The sequence below is a fragment of the Sinocyclocheilus anshuiensis genome, unplaced genomic scaffold (assembly GCF_001515605.1).
Source record: "Sinocyclocheilus anshuiensis isolate Anshui unplaced genomic scaffold, SAMN03320099.WGS_v1.1 scaffold241, whole genome shotgun sequence".
Classification (NCBI taxonomy): domain Eukaryota; kingdom Metazoa; phylum Chordata; class Actinopteri; order Cypriniformes; family Cyprinidae; genus Sinocyclocheilus; species Sinocyclocheilus anshuiensis.
In genome coordinates this window covers 26,695-33,379 of record NW_015540865.1, presented here as the reverse complement: position 1 = coordinate 33,379, position 6,685 = coordinate 26,695, and the positions used below count along the sequence as shown (strand labels likewise).

At 32.7% G+C, this 6,685-nt stretch overlaps 1 long non-coding RNA gene across 1 annotated transcript in view; it reads left to right on the top strand.

Annotated features, from left to right (window-relative positions):
• The window catches only part of LOC107688032 (uncharacterized), a 26,501-nt gene extending 21,122 nt beyond the window's left edge, over positions 1-5,379 (top strand). The window contains exon 3 of the long non-coding RNA XR_001634191.1: positions 5,329-5,379. This is a non-coding gene — a long non-coding RNA (uncharacterized LOC107688032). The remainder of the gene's footprint in view (positions 1-5,328) is intronic.
• The last annotated feature ends 1,306 nt before the right edge of the window (positions 5,380-6,685 follow it).

The window sequence follows — 6,685 nt, the reverse complement described above, 5'->3', positions numbered from 1 at the left end:
ACTCACTCACTCACTCACTCACTCACACACACACACACACACATAATGTCTATGTGTATGCATATATAAAATATTAAATATTAAAGTTTGTGGTTTCCTGCCTCACTGAAATGCTTATAAAGATTACATCTCCTCGCTCTCCTCGCTCTCCTGTGCTGTTCAGTCTCAGGACGGCAGACTGGTGGCTGTGCTTTAATGACACGAGTAAGTGATCGATAAGACCATGGAAAGTGTTTTAGCATGAAGCTAGCTGTGATGAGAAAATACTGCACATATGGATAAGAAATTATATTTTGCATGATGAAATTAAGCCTGTTTTTATGGCCATTGAGATTTGTTGTCTTGTTGTCTTGTAAAATGGAAAATTAAAAAATGAAAATTAATTCAAAATGTAAAAAAAGAATCTTGATACTAAAATAACACCGATATAGTGTGTATGTGTGTGTAATAATATATACATATATATGTAATATACATTCTGCTGCATACTGAACTACTCTGCAGAGGACCTGAGAGAGAACAGCATGAGCTCGGCTGACGACTCCAGTCCAGAAAGCAGAGAGAAATGCAAAATGTCAGCAAGAAACGGTGATGTCTAGATTCTCAGTGTTCAGTGGTGTTTGTCAGTGAAGCGAAGAGCGAGCAGAAGAGATCAGGAGATCGTGGACGCCGGATTCCTGCTGAGTTTAGGATCTCAGACGCGTCTGCTGTTCTGTCAGACTAATCTAAGATGTAATCAAATCAATTAAATACTTTACAAATGAAATTTCCCCATTTTTCCATGTAGTTTTTGCCCTTTATAGTTTTGCATTTGAGGCCGATTATGTATTTAATTGTCTAAATGGATAATTAATCTAAACGACAAAAAGCCATTTTTGTTCCATTTGCATCCCAAATAACAATATTGTGTGATATACTGAATAAATATATATTCAAATGGTATAAAATGGTATATATAGGTGAATGGTATAAAAATGATTAAATTACACAAAGTAGAAGACTTTGAATATAGTACACACACTCACTCACACTCAATCACAAACTCACACACACACACACACACACACACACACACACTCACACACTGCACTAAAGGTGTTCCTCTGTTCTGATGATTCAGTTCTGATGCATCAAATGCGTATTTTATTTTTGAAATAACTGTCCTGGTTTCCAGAGGTATGTTCCTCCACACGAATCAAAGTCTGCAGTGTTACACAACACGGAGAATCACACGTGTGCCGATCTAAATGTGATTCTGTGATCTGATGAATCATTCAGGAGTCTCTCCTCACACCTGCCGACCAGAGTTTCACAAACCGCTCCACACTCTCCTCCTTGTGATGCTTTATTTTCTGCTGTTTTTGTTGAAAATTGGCAATTTTGCAAATGCATAAACAGCAGCAGAAGTGATTTAGCAGCTGAACTCTGAGATGAATACTTTATTAGTATTAGACATTAATAAAAAGCAAGAGATAAAATTGCACAAAATTTAATTGGATGTAACAAACATTATAGAAAGTGTTTTCTCTCTTGTAAAAGCTGATAAGGCTGTTTATTCTGCTTTCTTAAAAGGGTCATAGGATGCTACATGCACTTTTACAAGTTGTTTGAACTGAAATGTGTGTTGGCAGTGTGTGTACACAACAACCCTATAATGATAAAAATCCACCCAGTGTTTTTTTTTTTTTAATCTGGTTAAATGTTTTCCCCTTTCTCAAATCGAGCCGATCTCAGATGCCTGTCTGTGTGACATCACACAGACAGGCCCCTCCCACGATAGTTTGATTGACAGTAGCGTTTCAGCACAGACTGGACTGGTGTCTTACCTTAGCTCCGCCCTGAGCTAGCTGTCATCAGTCCGCCATTGTGTGTGTGCATATGTGAGTGCGTGTGTGTGTGTGTGTGTGTGTGTGTGTGTGTCTGTCTGTGTGTCTGTGTGTCTGTGTGTGTGTGTCTCAGCATATTGACACTGTTGCTATAGCTGTAATTGTGCGTCACTCTCAGGTCCATCTGTGGGTTTAACGAGGGTCTCGCCATCTGCGCTCTGATTGGTCGAGGCACTTTTAAAACACAAGGGTTTGAGGGCGACACAGAGGAAGATCACACACATCTGTGACATTTACTGTAAATTTAGTAAATGCCATTGTGGGAGTGACTGTACAGTCAACCTGAATTCATGTTCCTCCTATTATTGTGAATGACTAAAATATAGTATGTTATAAAATAACATAAGTGATGTTATTTTAAAGAAAAACATGTTTCTCTTCATAATCTTTCATCAGAATTTTCACTCCAATCAATATATGATGGATAAAGTCCTTTGTTTTTTTTTTCTCATTTAATAAAATGATGCATTTCACATATACATTTATTTATTTTTTATTTTTTTTTAAGTAATTCCATTATTTAAATTTACATGTAGGCATTAAGCAGACACTTTTACACAAAGTGACACTGCATTTCAAGGTATTGAATTATTTATTTAAATTAAATAATTATTTTATTTTATTAATTTCCAGAGAATGTATGAACTGATATTAAAATTACAATAAAAATAAATTAATATAAAATAAATTAATACATTAAATATATATGTATATCTATATAATGAAACTAATGAAATCGGTGGATTCAGTTCCCAGGGAATGCATGAAAAAAATAAAATAAATAATAATATTAAATAAAATGAAATAAAATAATTAATACATAAAAAAAAATACAATAAATAAAATTAACACATTATTATTAATTATTATTATTATTATTATTATTATTTAACCCATCCAAGTGCACACACACAGTAGTGAACACACACCCGGAGCAGTGTTTTTAATATCAGTTTATGCATTCCCTGGGAATTGAACCCATTGATTTATGTATTTATTTATTTAGACATTTTACACACATTTTGTGCTATTAAAAAATCCAAAGGTGTTGGCAATGCGCCTCAGCCGCTGGATTATTCCAGCACAGATCCTCTCTGTCCATCATCAGACTGACTAATCGTCCTAATATCCCAGAATAAAACACTCTCAGCTTTTATCAGCATTGTGAGTTTTTTAAGCCTTTATTGAGTCACTAGACTGACATTAGCTGTAAACTCTGTGATTTGAATCCGCTGCGTGAGTCTGTCTCAGGACTGTGGTTTCTGTGTCTAAAGCTGGAGGTTTCGCTGAGAGGAGTCTGGACTTGGTCTCAGGGTCGAGGCCAGCTGAATTAATTAATTTCATAATATTATTTTTTTCATATATACATATAAACTAAATTAAAAATGAATTAAATAATTTATTAATTAAATAATAATAAAAATATAATTATATAATTTTTATTTTAATGTATTATAATATTCTCCAGACATTTATGTTTTTTAGACATTAAACAAACATATATAGAACTACTGTAAATTACAAACTGTATTTATTTATTATACTATGACCCAGCTATTTGTGTATTTTTAAACATTATGTACATTGTAATCAGTATGCACTTATTTATATTTATATCTGATAAAAATGATTTTTGTCAGTTTTTAAGAAAATATGATGGTGTCTAACAAAACATTTTAGACATAGAGACAGTATTTACTATGTAAAATAATTTTACTGCTGAAATCTGACGATTCTTGGCTTGAGTTTGTTTGTGAGTTTGTGTGAGAGTGTCGGTCGGCCAAACCAATCAAACGGCTCGAGCCGGCGGAGTGCCAGCCAATCAGAGCCTCACACCTGCTCCTGATTTAGCTCCGCCCCCCGCTGGAGTCTCTCAGCATCCCAAATGTCATTCTGTTTGGGAAGATTAAGAAGGATTTAATCCCGAGTGTCAGAGATTATACAAGCGGAAACAAATCCCTAGAAAGCCCTGTCATCTGACATGATGCTAAACTGCATCAGAAAGCTGCTGAAAACAGATGAACCTGTGAATTTACACTGAACTGATGAAAATACATCTGGGTCGCCTCTCACATAATGAGAATGGTTCATAAATCTCAACAAAAGAGAAGCATTTTAAAAGAGAAATTTCCCTGCCGTTTTATGCCAAAATAAAAGCTCTATGGTTTAACATTTGAAAGCAAAGCAAAAAAACAAAACACAAATATTAGTATTGTAATTGTACTGTTGTTATATATAAAAATAACAATAATAATAATAGTAATTATTATTATTATATACAAAAATATATATTTTTTTATATATATAAAATTCTTATGAAGTACTTTAATTTTTATAATAGTAATGACAATAATGAATAAAAACAATAATAATAATAATTGCAGTTAGATGTGTCCCCCCCCCCTTTTTTATGAAACAACGTACATTAATTTTCGCTCTATGGTTTAACATTTGAAAGCAAAGCAAAAAAACAAAACACAAATATTAGTATTGTAATTGTACTGTTGTTATATATAAAAATAACAATAATAATAATAGTAATTATTATTATTATATACAAAAATATATATTTTTTTATATATATAAAATTCTTATGAAGTACTTTAATTTTTATAATAGTAATGACAATAATGAATAAAAACAATAATAATAATAATTGCAGTTAGATGTGTCCCCCCCCCCCTTTTTTATGAAACAACGTACATTAATTTTCATTGCCAGTAAAAAATATTTAGTTTGGCTGATTATTTTTGACTTTGTTTGTAATTGCCATTATTCTCAGTGATGATTGTGCTTTGGATTTTCATTATGATAATGCTGTAATTCTTATCTGTAATGCAGTACAGTATATAAATACTTAATTTACTTTACAATAATTTTCATTTTTTGATTTTTCAGATTAGTTATTTGTGTCAAAGTGGATTTAATATTGTCATGAAAATAATGTTGCAATGCAAGAAATGTAATAAAGTCACATTTATTTTTCTGTATCTTTTGATTTTGTTCTAGACAGGTTTATGTCTCTGTTTTTATGGATATTCATGGATCCATTACTCAGTCTTTGCTCTCATATGATCGTCTGGGGTTTGTTTGCGCTGCTGTTAAGCGGGTTTAGAGGGAGTTTGTGCTGTCAAGAGTGAAAAGTAAATGTGAGTACAACCGTGTGTTTAATCACACAGAAATTAAGCATAATTACTCAGAATAGGAGGCTAATTATGAAGCATGTAATTACTGTGATTGTTCCAGGTGTCAGGCTGTGAAGCTGATCTCTCTCTCTCTCTCTCTCTCAGTCTCTCAATTCAATTCAATTCAATTAAGCTTTATTAGCATGACTGTGTAACACAATGTTGCCAAAGCATTAACATATTTTCTCCCTCCCTGTCTCTCTCTCGCTCCCTCCCTCCCTCTCTCTCTCTCTCTCTCTCCCTCTCTCTCTCTGCAGATGGAAGACATCATCGCTCGCATGCAGGACGAGAAGAATGGGATTCCTATCTATCTATCTATCTATATCTATCTATCTATCTATCTATCCTTCGGTATTTCTATCTATCTATCTATATCTGTCCTTCGGTATATCTGTCTATCTATCTGTATCTATCTATCTATATCTATCTATCCATCCTTCGGTATTTCTATCTATCTATCTATCTATCTATCTATCAGTATTTCTATCTATCTATCTATCTATCTATCCTTCGGTATTTCTGTCTATCTATCTATCTGTGCTTCGGTATATCTATCTATCTGTCTATCTATCTATCGGTATTTCTATCTATCTATTGGTATTTCTATCTATCGGTATTTCTATCTATCTATCTATCTATCTATATCGGTATTTCTATATCTATATATTGGTATTTCTATCTATCGGTATTTCTATCTATCTATCGGTATTTCTATCTATCTATCTATCCTTCGGTATTTCTATCTATCTATCCTTCAGTATTTCTATCTATCCTTCGGTATTTCTCTATATATCTATCTATCCTTCTGTATTTCTATCTATCTATCTATCTATCTATCTATCTATCCTTCGGTATTTCTATCATCTATCTATCTATCCTTCGGTATTTCTATCATCTATCTATCTATCCTTCGGTATTTCTATCATCTATCTATCTATCCTTCGGTATTTCTATCATCTATCTATCTATCCCCCATCCTTCTGTATTTCTATCTATCTATCCTTCGGTATTTCTATCTATCTATCTATCCTTCTGTATTTCTATCTATCTATCGGTATTTCTATCTATCTATATCTATCCTTCGGTATTTCTATCTATCTATCTATCTATCTATCTGTCCTTCGGTATATCTCTCTATCTATCAGTATCTATCTATCTATATCTATCTATCTATCTATCCTTCGGTATTTCTATCTATCTATCTATCTGTCTATCTATCTATCTCTCCTTTGGTATTTCTATCTATCCATCTATCTATCTATCTATCTGTCTGTCTATCTATCTATCCTTCAGTATTTCTATCTATCTATCCATCCATCCTTCGGTATTTCTATCATCTATCTATCTATCCTTCAATATTTCTATCATCTATCTATCTATCTATCCATCCTTCGGTATTTCTATATCTATCTATCTATCCTTCGGTGTTTCTATCTGTCTATCTATCTATATCTATCTATCCTTTGGTATTTCTATCTATGTATCTATCTATCTGTCTGTCTACCTATCTATCCTTCGGTATTTCTATCTATCTATCTATCTATCTATCCATCCATCTTTCGGTATTTCTATCATCTATCCATCTATCTATCGTTCGTAATTTCTATAATCTAT